This window comes from Ochotona curzoniae, unplaced genomic scaffold (genome assembly GCF_017591425.1).
Source record: "Ochotona curzoniae isolate NIBS_2020 unplaced genomic scaffold, NIBS_Ocur_1.0 scaffold_2453, whole genome shotgun sequence".
Classification (NCBI taxonomy): Eukaryota; Metazoa; Chordata; class Mammalia; order Lagomorpha; family Ochotonidae; genus Ochotona; species Ochotona curzoniae.
The window spans coordinates 23,469,795-23,482,830 of NW_024467094.1; positions in this window are offsets into that span (position 1 = coordinate 23,469,795).

Below are 13,036 nucleotides of genomic sequence, written 5' to 3' on the forward strand. Positions count from 1 at the left end.
TTATGTATTGAATTGCAGAGTTAAAGAGAGATTTTTCATCTTCTGCTTCACTCCTCAAAAGGCTGCAAACAGCCAGGGCTAGGCCAGGCTGAAGTCAGGAGTCAGAAGGGGCTTAAGTATTTGGGCCATCTCCACTGTTTTCCCAGGCACGTTAGCAGAAAGAACTGGATAGGAAATGGAGCTGCCAGACTTCAGCTGGCACCCACATGCGATGCTAGCATTATAGGCAGCAACTTAACCCACTGCATCATAACTCCAACCCCTTCAACAACACTTTGAGTTCACATGCACAGCCATGATCACCAAGATGGGGATGTGTATGTCTTGGGAGCAACAGCTGGGCCACTTCCTCGCTGCTATTGGGATACATTGCCATGGATACCAAGTGTAGAGAAGCAAAGGAAGAAGGAAAAAAGAAGCAACAGTGTGTGTATTTATGTGCATATATTTGTGCACTCTTGTACACTGGTATGGGAGAGCCTGAGAAAAAAGAAAAGTGTTCATTTCTGAAGAACCCTGACATTGTAACATTAGGTTGTACGTCATTGTGTATTTGATGACTTTCATACATGATGCTACATGGACAGAACAGATTCCAGTGACAGGACCGTGGCAGGACAGTTTAGGTGACTCTTAAGATGCCTTCACCTTTTATTAGAGAGTACTTTGGTTTGAATCCTAGCTCCACTTCGAATTCCAGCTTCCTGCCAGTGTGCACCTCTCAAGGAAACAGCTGATGACTCAAGTACTTGACTTCCTGACAACCACATGGGAGACTGGGATTGAGTTTTGTATTCCTGGCTTAGGCCTGTCTTAGCTGTGGCTATTGCAGACATTTCATGAATAAACTAGTGGAAGATTTCATTTAGTCTCTCTCTCACTTGCTTTTGTTCTCTCTCTCTCTCTCTCTCTCTCTCTCTCTCTCTCTCTGCCTTTCAAGTAAAAGTGAAAGCAAAGAAATTAAAATGAAAAAAGAATGAATAAATTCCAAAAGCATGGTCCCCATCCCTCCTCTTCTGATTCCTTGTTCTTTTTTTATTATTATTATTAATAATATTGTTCTTTTTCTTAAGCCCCAGTGGTGACAGAGAATCATTTGCTTGGGTATCCATATGTGGCAGGCTCCAACATTTCTTATCTGTTTGGCTCTTTGCAAAAGCCTACAGGGTAGATACTGTTACTTCCATTGCATAGATTAAGGGTTAAGGAGGTTAAGGGTATAGGTTCTGAAATCAGAATGCCTAAGTGAGTCCCAAATCTGCCATTTACTGGCTGTGTCACCTTCCATCTATGCTGTGTGTCACTTCCTAATCTTGTGAGGAATGAGTTGGGATATGCCTGGTACATGGTCAATGTGCCCTAAGTGATTCTTGCCATTTTTATTTTGCCTATGGACAAAAATCTGAGAAGGTAGGAGTTTAAATGTGTCCACATTCTATAGTGTGTGTCATGGACAAGTACTCCAAAGATGGATGACAGGTTACCATGAGCTTTGTCTTGCCACTCTCAGGAAGAAAGTCTAATGGAATTTTGGCTAGACTCGATTTGAACTGCAAATCCAGATTCCTCCCACACCAAAATGAGAGCTCCCACTTCTCACCATACTGATCTGAGGTAGACCTGGGCTGATTTCCCCAGGCTCAGGAAGTCTACATTGCTGGAGATTTTTACAGGTCTCAGTGGTACTGAACTGTCTCTAAGAGTCAAACCATAGTCTGGCCTGGCAGGGAAAAGTGGCTAGCCCTGGGAACATGTGGAATATGGGCTCTCTTAGGGGAACAGAGGCTATAGATGGGTTTTTCTAATGGTTGTGGCATGGGTCTCTGACAGACAGGGTGGGGGTCTAATTAGCACTTTCTTGAAAGAGATATCCCATTGAGGAATAAACAGGGTAACACCAAGCATTTAAAAGCTATTTTAACATTGGGAAAATAATTGAGTCATGTCACAGGTGTCACATGTATGGTCCCAGCTCTTCTGTTCCTCAGTTTTGTTCCTTGGGACAAGTACTGCAGCCCTTTAGATCTTAATTTTCTCACCTCCAATGAGCAAGGCCTGGAATGAATAACTGACACATGGCTTTAACATTCTCTTCAACTCTGCTGTGATTCTGCTGCCAGCTCCTCCCTTTATAAATGGCTGCATTTTCTCCATGATCCATCTTTTAACAAGGCTGCTCCTCACAAGGCAGAAGCATCTGTGAAAGACACCCCTAGCTAGTGTGTGTCCAGACTTTCCCACGTGGGATTCTGGTGATATCTCTGCGGCCGTCTCTCCCCTCTATCCCTCTCCAGCTGGGTGGGACCAGCTTCAGTGCTCCTTGGAGAAATACTTATTATCATTAATAGAGGCTTGTGTTTGTTCAGGGCTTTACAGTGTCACTGACTACTATCAGTCACAAAGCTGGGTTGGGCCAGAGTGAGAACCCTAGCGCTAACTTCCAAGTCTCTCTCATCTCTCTCTCTCAACTATATATACACATATATATAATATTTATGCATTTATTTATATTTAAAATATTATATATATATAATTGGGTTTTGATACAGTTTAGTTGGTCCTGGGGTCTCCATTCCTCCTCCCCCAAGTTCCCTTCCACATCCTTTGTTAATTTTATTTCCAGGTATTTCAATTTATGTTCAATTATTTGAGGGGAGGGTATCATGCTGGTTAGTTCTTCAGCCTTGGGGTTGTTAGCATACACTATGGCTGTTGATTTCTTTTCATTTATCCAAGTCTATATTTTTAACATCCCACATTTCCTGGCTCCTCAGAAGTTCTCCTTGGGGTAGGTGTCATAGCACAGCAGCCTAAGCCACGACCTGTAATGCCCATATCCCATATTAGTACAAGGTTGCGTCCTAGCCATTTCACTTCCCATCCAGCTGTTTACTACATGTAGGAAATCAATGGACGATGGCCCGAATGCCTAGCTTCCTGTCACCCATGTGGCTTTGACCTGGGCCTGCTTATGGCCATTAAAGTCATTTGGGGAGTGAATCAACTGATAAAAGATCTCTGTTTTTCTAGCTCTCTTTATAACTCTGCATTTCAAATAAAATAATTTTTTTTAAAAAAAATACTTATTTATTTTTATTGGAAAGTCAGATACACAGAGAGGAAGACAGACAGAGAGGAAGCTCTTCTGTCCATTGATTCACTCCCCAAGTAGCCACAAAGGCCTGAGCTGTGCCAATCTGAAACCAGGATCCCGGAGCCTCTTCTGAGTCTCTCATGTGGGTGCAGAGTCCCAAGGCTTTGGGCTGTCCTTGACTGCTTTCCCAGGCCACCAGCAGGGAGCTGGATGGGAAGCAGAGCTACCGGGATTAGAACCATATGGGATACCAACACGTGCAAGGTAAGGACTTCAGCCGCTAGGCTACTATGCTGGGCCCTAAATATTTTTTTTTAAATAAAAAAAGCTGTTCTTAGACTGAGGTTGGAATAAACTTATGTCATTAAACAAATGAATATGTTTTATTTGGATTTGATTTAACAAGGGGAAAACTAGAACCCTTGTGATATCCAGCTACTTGTTCACTGTTATTTTTATGAAATGACTGCTACATATTAAGCATTATTTTGGATGATATGGTTGGCAACTAGAATAAATCATAGTGTCTTTCCTCAAAAGGCTTTGAAATCCAGAGGCAGCCAGATAGGGTTCCTGCACATTTGAGAGCAGTGAAGTTTGTGGGAGACGGTATGCAGTGCTGGGAAAGGCATGTGTTGTGAGTTGGGTTTTCATCAACTAATTAAGAGTCCTTGGATAAGTCACTAAATCTGTGTGAACCAGGACTTGGCAAGAACAATACCACCCTGAGTCACTGTTATATTCACAATTTAATTGAGATGAAGAGAGAGAGAGAAAAGTAGAGATAGATAGATAGATAGATAGATAGATAGATAGATAGATAGATAGATAGATAGATAGATAGATAGGTAGATAGATGGAACTGCCATTGCTGGTCCATTCCTTAAATGCCCACACTGTCTGGGTCTGCAGGTAGGTATCAGCAATTCCATCTAGGTCTTCCACATGAGTGGCAGAAGCCCAACTGCCAGAGCCCATCACTGCTACCACCAAATGTTTGCCTTAGTGAAAGCTGGAGTCAGGGGATGCAACCATGAGCATCACTGAGGCACTCTGATATAAGACACTAAGGTGTTAGCGACTAGGCCGGATACCTACTTCTACTGTAGGAGCTCAAATGATAGAATGCACAAAAAGTATCTGAGATGGTGCTTGTCACACATGGGCAGTTATTATCTATTATTATGAATTGAATTAGCAGTAGACAAAATGATAAGACAAAATACAGCTTGATGAATCGCACCCTACCAAAGGCTGGGGAGGTGCATGGTGAGTTAGACCCTGAAATCTGTGCACATCTTCTCTGATGTGAGTAGTGTGATGGGAGACATTTCAGGTTAAGCAAATGCTGTAAGCAAAAGTTCAGCAACATCAGAGAGTGGCAAATTTGGGCAGCCAGGAGTAAGTTGATGCAGCTGCTGGATGGGAGTGTCATGGAGCAGACAATGGTGGCCAATCATAATGGAAAGAAACTGGGTAAAGGACTGTTGTGACGGTGCTGAGGAACTGGACATGGTTCTATAGTCAAGAGGAGACACTGAAAGTTTAGAATTAATGTTGGGAAATGGAGACTACTGTGGCACCCTGAAAGAGAGGGCAAGGCTGCATAAGGAGAATCCAGACATGTCAAGGGCCTGAGCTATAGCCACATAGTGATGTTGGGAATGAGAAGTCAGAGAAATGACTTGGGAGGTATTGCCAGGTTCTTTGAAAGGAGGAAGCCCGGAAAGACCTAGACCAGGTAAATATTTTGAACCTACAGATTTGGGTAAACAGCAGTACAGTTACTTAAGAATGAGAAAGCTGAGAACAGTCACTTGAGAAGGTTTAGAGATTGGGTTAGGATGCTTTTGGGTACAGATTAGATGTTGTGAAAGCCTAGAGGCACGTGTGAGTCTGTGGGTACAGAACGCAGGGGGGATGTTTGGCCTGGGATGGAGATTTGGGTGCTGCTCCTACAAGGCTGATAGCTCTCTCTGTAAGGGGCCTAGGCTCTCCTTGCACAGAATATGAAAGGAGAGGAGACAGAGCTGACAGAAACTCTGCAGAGCGTCCATTTCCAAGGGTCCAGGCAGAAAGAGGACTTGTACTGAGCATATCTCCAGGAATCAAGGTGGTCCAGATCAATAGCACAGGGCTTGCCTTGTTGCTTGCTTTGGAAGGGAAGAATGAAGACAGCTACAGGGGCCTGGGCATGTGAGTCACCTGGTAGGTGGCATTTTGAGAAAGCTGGCTCATCTTGAGGCTGCAAGTTGTGTCCACAAGCTTGTTACTGACAGACCTTACCCCCTTCTTCATCATGGTCTTAAGTGGATGGATGCCCCCATTGTTCACTTACGGAGGCTCTTGGGGGCCATCGTAACTAGATCTTGGTCTCTGAAATGATGCTGTCATGATACCAGTCAAGGCTATTTCTGAGAGGGAGTCACTTCTGGGTGACTACTAATTGAAAACCAATAACAAGAAATGGGGAATTTCTAGAATTGAAACAAATTAGGATTTGTTTACCTGAGCTGGATTCCTGTCTTTGTTCATGTAAAGCAAACTCCACCTTCCCATTTCCCCTCCTTGCTGGCTTAACCTTGTTTTCCTTCCTCTCAGCCTTGCCTTTGGCCATCGGATCTGCCACCCTTATACATTGTTTGGCCTAAAATTTAGTTCTTCATCTATTCAACTTATTTGATTATTAAAAAAAAAGTTATTTGAGAGGGTGAAAGAAGCACAAGAGATGGGGAAGAGATCTGCTGTCCATTGTTTTTTTCCCCCAAATTCCTATGGCAGCCAAATTGTGCCAGGGCCAAGGTCTGAGCTGGAAGCCAGGAATATAATCCAATTCTCTAAGGTGGAGGAAAGGGACAGAGTTACGTTAGCCATCATAGCTGCATTAGCTGGAGTCAGGAGCTGGGGTTGAAATGGGATCCAGACACTTCCACATAGGACACAGGTGTCTTAACTCTCTGGTAAGATCATTGCCCAGCCTACAATTTAACAACAGCAATAAGCAACAGACAACCAGCACTAAACTGAAAACCTGTCTTGCAGCTGCAGAAAAGATGAATCTATGCAACCATTCTCCCCTAGCCATGAATTTGCAAGATGAAGGCCTGGGCAAGGAGATGGCCAGTGCCTCTGGTAGTTAGAAGTTCAGCTTTCATGTTGAGTGGCTTCCTTCCTGGACATAGTGCAGTCTCCTGAATTGTGAAGAGGTGGAGAAGCCATCGTTGACTGGGCTCTTCCACCATACTAGGAGCCACACATAGGAAACACACTGGAACAACTTAACACCTTGGTAGTAGGGCAGATATGATCATTAGGAAGGTAGAGACAATATGAGGAAGGTTAGGACTTTATTTATTTTTTTTTATTTAAAAGGCAGATTTTACAGAGAGAGGAGACAGAGGTTTTCCATCTGCTCCTCAGATGGTCACAATGGCCAGATCTGATCCAAAGCCAGGAACCAGGAGCTTCTTCTGAGTGTCCCATGTGGGTGCAGGGGCCTAAGGCTTGGGCCATCCTTCACTGCTTTCCCAAGCCACAAGCAGAGGACTAGAGCAGAAGTGGAACAACTGGGACTCAAACCTGCACCCATATGGGTTGCCAGCACTGCAGGTGGAGGATTATCTTGCTATGCCAGTGCACCAACCCCATGTTAGGAATCTAAATTAGGGTTCATAGCTAATGGCCACAGAGCCAGGATTCAAACTCAGGTTATCTTCATTCCAAGTCTATGATGCTTTATTCCTCTCCACAAGATCAAGCTCCTGTCCCAGCAGAAAGATTTTTTTTTTAATCTCCAAAGCAAGTTATTCTTCATATCTCGGTTTCTTTATTTTTAAAATGCTAATAAAATTTTGCACACTAGCTGCTGTGTGGATTGGAAAGAGAGAGTTGATGTGAATAGAGTTTGCAGTGGTTAGGATGTGGTGTAACTGAGTAAGCCACGATCTACCGTCTACCACTGATTTGAGTCCCTGCTGCTCTTCTGATCCAGTTCCTACTGAAGCACCTGGGGAAACAGCTGAGGATGGCCAAATGCGTGTGCCCCTATAGCCATGCGGGAGACTTGGATGAAACTGCTGACTCCTGGCTTTGGCCTGGCCCAGCCTCAGCCAGTGTGGCCATTGTGGGGATGAACCAGCTGATAGAAGATCTCTCTCTCTCTCTCTTTCCATCTGTTTATATGTAACTATGCCTTTCAAAAAAAAAAATGGTCATTTGTGAACTGTGAAACATTGGGCACAAATTGTCTATTGCTCCGTTTCATTTTTTCCTTCAGTAGGAGGAATCAAGTTCTAACTGCTGAGCAGATAAAGTCATTTCACCCATTTCTAAGAGTATAAAGGTGTGGGGAAATGGGATTCTTCCACCAAGCCAAGGAGTCATCCCAGGATTTTCCCCATGAATTGCTCACTGCTGTGTTTCTGATGAAGAAGCTCATCCCAGGTAGTGACCTACCACTTTCTGAGAGGGCCCTTGATCTAGCTACTCTAATGTTTTTCTCCACCTCCTCCAGCAGACAGGCCCTTTGGCCCTGGGAATTGCTGTAATCCCAGAGTGCAGAGAATCATTTTAGGGTTTCTGCTCCCTCCACAAAGCTACACTTTACACACAATCTTCAGGGTGCTCTGGATTACAATTGGGCCAAAGCTGGACTCTGAGTTGGGCCTGTGTTGAAAGCTCCTGAAAGAACCTGGCTGATCCCAGCAAAGCAATTTATTAATATCTCTACTATAATATCTCTAATATCTGCTTATTCAGTGTATTCATTCATCTTTTTATGTCTTATGTAGCCCTGGCTGTACTACCAACCAGAGATACCATTAGGCGTAAAAGGGAGGGAGGAGGGGCCAGCATTGTGGCTTAGCGGGTTAAGCCACTGCCTGTGATACCTGCATCCCCTGTGGGCATCAGTTCCAGTCCCATCTCAACTTCTAATCCACGTCCTTGCTAATGTGTTTGGAAAGGAAATGGAAGATGGCCCAAGTGCCCGAGTCCTTGCTACCTACATGCAAGACCCAGATGGAGTTCCTGGCTCCTAGTTTCAGCCTGGACCAAGCTTGGCTGTTGGGGACATTTGAGGATTAAACCAGCAGGTGGATAACTTCTTTCTCTCTTTCTCTCTCTCTCTCTCTCCCCCTCTGCATGTGTCCCTTTTTGTGATTTTGCCTGTCAAATAAAATATATCTTTACAAAATATGGAGGGAGGAGGTTAGATATGGAACAATCAGCAGCACAATCACACACTGTGGAGAGATGTTTTGGTTAATAATAGTTTGTATATGTGATAGAGGGCCCACGAGACTGCAGTGGAGCCAAAACTGTTTCATCACTGTGTGACACTGTAGCCACTGTAACATTGCATCATCATGCAATGTGTCATTCACACACAGGTACATGTGGTCATGCAAATCTGTGCTGCCAGCCACATAAAAGGATAGCACATAAAATAATAGCAAATGCCTATCCTACTGGTTCACATGTTTTATGTGTTTTATTGAGGGTATTCTTTTTGTTGTTTAAAAGGTACTCCTATTTAAATATAGAACAAATTCAAGCAGTGTGCTATGTTGGGCTGGAGGCAGTTCAGGCATTCCACGCTGACTGTGCCTCCAGATGGACCATACTGTAAGTGCACTTTGCAAAGTTGGCACAGTGACTAACTGGCCTGGCGAAGCAGTCCTCAGAATGCAGCCCCATCGTTACCGGCACCTGGCAGTCCCCACTACACTTTGTGATACGTCCTATGTAGAAAAGGTGCAGAGGGCCAAGGCAGTGTGGATCCGAGGCTGTCCTAGAGACTTGATAGGAAGGGTGGCTGCAATGTACAGGTTCTGGTGAGGAGAATGCATCACAGGCAGAAGGTGTAGCATATGCAAAGGCCCGGTAGCAAGAGGGAGCCTTGTGCGAGAGAGGGTCCAAAAGAAAGGCTGTGTAGCTTGAATGCAGAGCCAAAGGAGAGGGGGCCTCAGCCTCTTTATCCTCACAGCAATGGGATGCCATTGAGAGGGTTTAAGCAGGCGAGTGACAAGACCGCATGTGTGTCTTAAGGTCACTCGGGCTGCAGCGTGGAGAATGGATTGGAGCTGGGGTGAGTGTGGAATCAGGGAGACTGGCCGGGATTAGACTCAGGGAACACTAACCCCCTCGTCCTCTCCCAGCAGCCCTGCCGGTGCTGCTGCCGTTTGAGTCCTGATTCCACTGCCACCAGCTATTTTATCTTGAGTGAGTCCCTTGGGCTCCTGTTTTGGCAAGGTTTTATATCTGTAAAATGGGGGGAAGGATTCTTTCCCTGGCTTGGCTGATTTCTTCCCCTTTGGGTGAAGTGAGAGCTGTTCTACGCCTCACTGGAGGAGAGGCTGCCCAAACCAGCCACTCTAGGACCTGTTGTGCTTGGCCACATTTTGCCTTTATCCTCAGGGCACAGACTCATTGGGTAGTCTGCAGATACAGGCTTGGTTTTCAGATCCTAACCATGAACATGGAAAAAAAAAGCAGCAGAACAGTGTCCCAGGACACCACCCTGCCTCCATCGGCAGCGGTGAGCTCTGTGAACTTCTCCCCTTCTCTTGTCTTGTCGGTCAGCTTTCCTACCTATGCAATAAGCTCACCTGTTCAATAACCTATTCATTCCTACAGGTAGTGTCTGTTGAGTACTGCTGCCAGGCAGGCCCTGTGCCAGGCTGTGGGGATGTAAGTCAACCTAGGGAGAGTGTTGTGGAAAAAGCTGCTGCTGGTGACATTGGCATTCCATATTAGAGTACCAGTTCAAGTTCTGATTACTTGGGTTTCAATCCTGCTCCCTACTAGTGCATCTAGGAAGGCAGTGAAAGATGGCCCAAGTGTTTGGGTCTTTGGCACTCATGGAATTCCTGACTCCTGGCCAATTCCTGGCATTATGGCCTTTTGTGGGGGGGGGGGGGTTGGTATGAATCAGAAAGTAGAAAATCTCTTTCTCTCCCTCTCTATCATTTTCCTCTCTGTTTCTCATTCTGTCCCATCCCCCCTCTCTTCCTTTCTCTGTCATTTGGTCTTTTCAAATCAGTTAATCTTTTTTTAAAAAGGCCTAGTTCAGGTCCGGCACAGTAGTCTAGTGGCTAAGGTCCTCACCTTCCATGTACTGCTGGGATCCCACATGGGCACCAGTTCATGTCCCAGCTGCTCAAATTCCCATCCAGCTCCCTGTTTGTGGCCTGGGAAAGCAGTCGAGGACGGCCCAAAGCCTTGGGACCCTGCACCCATGTGGGAGACCCAGAAGAAGCTCCCGGCTCCTGGCTTTGTATTGGCTCAGCTCTGGCTGTTGTAGCCACTGGGGAGTGATTCAGCAGATGGAAGATCTTCCTATTTGTCTTTCCTCCTCTGTATATATCCAACTTTCTAATAAAAATGAATAAATCTTTTTAAAAAAACCCCCACATTATGATTTTATTGTGTTTCTTTAAAATCTGAATACCTTTTCTTAATTCTGTAAGTGATTCCTTTCAGGGCTCCTTTTTATTTGGAAAAAAGTCTAAATCTGCTTTTCACTTTTACTTGCTTTTACACTGCGGACCCTCAAATCACTGAACTTCTGGTGCTTACTGAACACTGTGTGTGTGTGTGTGAGAGAGAGAGAGAGAGAAACAGAGATAAAGAGAGAGAGAGAGAGAGGTGTATAGGTAGGGATGAAAGAGAAGCAGAGCTCTTTCATCTGAATTTTCCCTTCTGAGCATGTTCCCTTGCATGTCTCCCACCTCGTAGCCAGTCACCAAGTCCTCTCAGGCCTTCTGGCAAATGGATTCCCTTCAAGCATGGACTCCACCAACTCTCTCTGAACCCCAGCAAGAGCCTCCTTGACTAATCTCCCAACAGCAGTTACCTTCCCATCCGCAGTCCACACTGGAGGCCACACTGGACTGCAGTAGAAAATGATCATATCTTTTCACACAGAGTCTAGGCACCATGAGGGAGATAAAAGATGGCTACCGATGCTCTGCTGCTCCTCTCATTGAGAAGTGATGCTCATTTCCTTCCTTTTGAATCAGGGCTGCGAGTTGCCTGACCAGTAGACCGGGCAGAACCAGTGCAATGGAACTTGCGTGAGGCTATGTCCCAAGACGCCTGGCAGTTTCCACCCGGTCTACTGACATTGGAGTGCTTTATCTCAGAGGCCTGAGCCACCTCCCAAATCCAGTGTCCTGAACCCATCACAGGCTGTGAGAAAATCCAAGTCACAAGACCTGGCATGGTGGCTCAGTGGCTAAATCTTCATGTTGTACGCACTGAGATCCCATATGGCCGCTTACTCCACTTCCCATCCAAGTCCCTGCTTGTGGCCTGGGAAAACAGTAGAGGACGGCTCCAGGTCTAGGGACTCAGTACCCACATGGGAGAATCCTGGTTCTTGGCTTTGGATCAGCTCAGCTCTGGCTGTTGCAGCCACTCGGGGAGTGAACCAGTGGATGGAAGATCCTTCTGTCTTTCCTTTTCTTTTGTACATCTCTTTCCAATAAAAATAAATAAATCTTAATAAAAAGAAAACAAACAACCTGAGTCACAAGAAAGAGTCACTTTCAGGGGCTGTGGTTAACATGTCAGCTGAACTCCCAGCTGACAAGCAGGTGTTAGAAGCCATTTTGGAAGTGGATCCCCCAGCTCCCAGCTCTCAGCTGACACTATGAGTATAATAAATGAACTACCCAGTGGGGCCAATCCCAAATTCCTGACTCCAGAATCATGGGCAAAACAGAACACTTGTTGTAAGTAGTAAGAGTCCTCATTTTGGGATAGCTTGCTATATGGCTACAGATAATCCTGAAATGTTTACTGGCTAAATCATCCCTTTTCTAGTCTCGTTCTAATGGGGCCCATGCCCTATTCACGAGCTCTCAGCGGCTCCCTATGACTTGGGAAACAGTTTAGTGCTCTTAGCTGGCACTCAAGGCCCTTCATGATTTGGCTTCAGCCTCGTTTTCAGCCTGTGTTAGCACAGGATCACCCTACGCTAACTTTTCAGGGATTTCTCATATACCCACTTTTCCAACACCATGCCTATACTTACCTGTACTGTTTTTCCCAACCAAAAGCTGTTTTCTCCCCCATCCTCACTTCAGTGGGTTGACATTCAACTTGTCCTTGGAGATTCCAGCCAGGCACCTAGCCTCCCACTGCAGCAATGAACCCCCCTCTTGCTGGCCCAGGTTTGTTTGATGGATTGGTTCCTCTTTCATCATTGACTGTGTTGTTTATTTCTTACCTCCTGGTGTGTGCACGGTGTGTAGAGGAAAGCATAGGTGCCTTACAGATAGGGAACACACAGATGTTTTACATGGCTTCCCAGGCAGAATCCCCTACAGGATATTTGCTGAGCCCTGGCAGCACACAGTGTGGCATGCATTCTCTCAGAAGCCAGGTTTTTTTTAGTCCTTCCAGGAAAGCGCAGAATTTAGGGGGAAAAAAATAGAATTTGGTGTCAGCTCAGATTTTGAACTGTAACTGTACCACTTACTGTGTGACTCCGGGCAAAATGCTCAAACTCTGAGCTGCAGCTTCTTTATTTGGAAATATAGAGAACCTGAAAGAGAAAATACATACAAATTCTGGGCACATCAGAAACCGTTAACGAACACCTTCTGCGAAGCCATCACAGAATGGCCGAGGAGCTTGCTGATGGTCAGTTGTTTCAATGTCAGCTTTGGGGAGAACTCGTTCCCACCACTTACCAACAAGAACAAAGAGAAAACAGCAGAGGCACAAAGGAGAGAGACCAGCTAGCCAACTCAACTACATGCATCCATGAGCTCTTCAGCAAGTGGCTGAGGAGGTCTCAGTCTTATCGGTAAATAATTGGGTGGTGGGCATTGGAATCTAAGCTCCTCTCCAGTGCTGACATTCCAAGAGCATTAAAGAAAAGGGATGAATCACCCCCTTCAAAATACCAATATGGGCTGGGCCCTCCCCCTGCTG